General features: G+C 37.5%; 1 non-coding gene across 1 annotated transcript; it reads right to left on the reverse strand.

Moving 5' to 3' along the window:
* Positions 1–239: 239 nt before the first annotated feature.
* Positions 240–343, reverse strand: LOC116475979 (U6 spliceosomal RNA). Its single transcript, XR_004250067.1, has one exon. It is a non-coding gene; the product is annotated as a U6 spliceosomal RNA (small nuclear RNA).
* Between the last annotated feature and the right edge of the window lie 663 nt (positions 344–1,006).

Consider the following 1,006-nt stretch of genomic DNA (forward strand, 5'->3'; position numbering starts at 1 on the left):
ATATTAATCCACTGTATTCTCTCTCTTCTTTGTCTTCTGCTACAGTGGGAAGTCCTGAGGGGAAAAAAAAGCTGTGGATGCCTCCAAAATGTGTTCATTTTCTAAGAAGTCAAAGCTGTTGGTTTCCACAAAGGCATGTTATCTTTACGGTAACGTACATTAGATTGCAAAACATATGAACTTTTCTAAAAAGTAATTGTTAGCCGTTGTCATCCAGTTTTTTCTTTAAAAAAAAAAAAAGAAACACAAAAGGCTTCACGAATTTGCATGTCATCCTTGTACAGGGGCCATGATAATTTCTGTATCATTCCAATTTTAGTGTACGTGCTGCTGAAGCCAGCACCAGTTTCTTTTTTTCAACTGGTCCATAGGTCCTTTCACTTAATATTCCCAAAGGCACTAAAGTTCAACATATTTAAAACAAAATTCATTGTTTTATTCCTCAGTAACTTTGTCTTTCTCTCAATTAAGTTACTGACCCTTCCTTCTCCCCTGCTTTCTATGTGTCATTGGTTGTCAACATTTATTACTTCTGTCTTCTCATTATCTCATCCCGTTGAGTCTGTTCCTTTCCATTGAAAATGTCACCACCTTAATTCAGCCTGTTATTAACACCGGCCTGGAATATTGTATTGCAGAGGTAACTGACTAGTCTTCTGTCCTCTCATCTTTTTCTCCTTTCTCTTCTTTTATCTCATATATAGGCTCAGACCTGTCTTCCTACAGCAGTGGTCTCCAAACCCTTTTGAAAACACTCCATATCAATACAAATGCTTGACCATGAATCTCTAGTATATTCATTTTAATTTATTGTATTGTATTGCATTGTATTGTATTGTGTTGTATTGTATTGTATTGTATTGTATTGTATTGTATTGTATTGTATTGTAATTTTTGAGATCGAGTCTTGCTCTGTCACCCAGGCTGGAGTGTAGTACCACGATCATGGCTCACTGCAGCCTTGACCTCCCCAGGCTCAGGTGATCCTCCGGCCTTAGCCTCCTAT

The sequence above is a fragment of the Hylobates moloch genome, unplaced genomic scaffold (genome assembly GCF_009828535.3).
Source record: "Hylobates moloch isolate HMO894 unplaced genomic scaffold, HMol_V3 SCAFFOLD_10, whole genome shotgun sequence".
Classification (NCBI taxonomy): Eukaryota; Metazoa; Chordata; class Mammalia; order Primates; family Hylobatidae; genus Hylobates; species Hylobates moloch.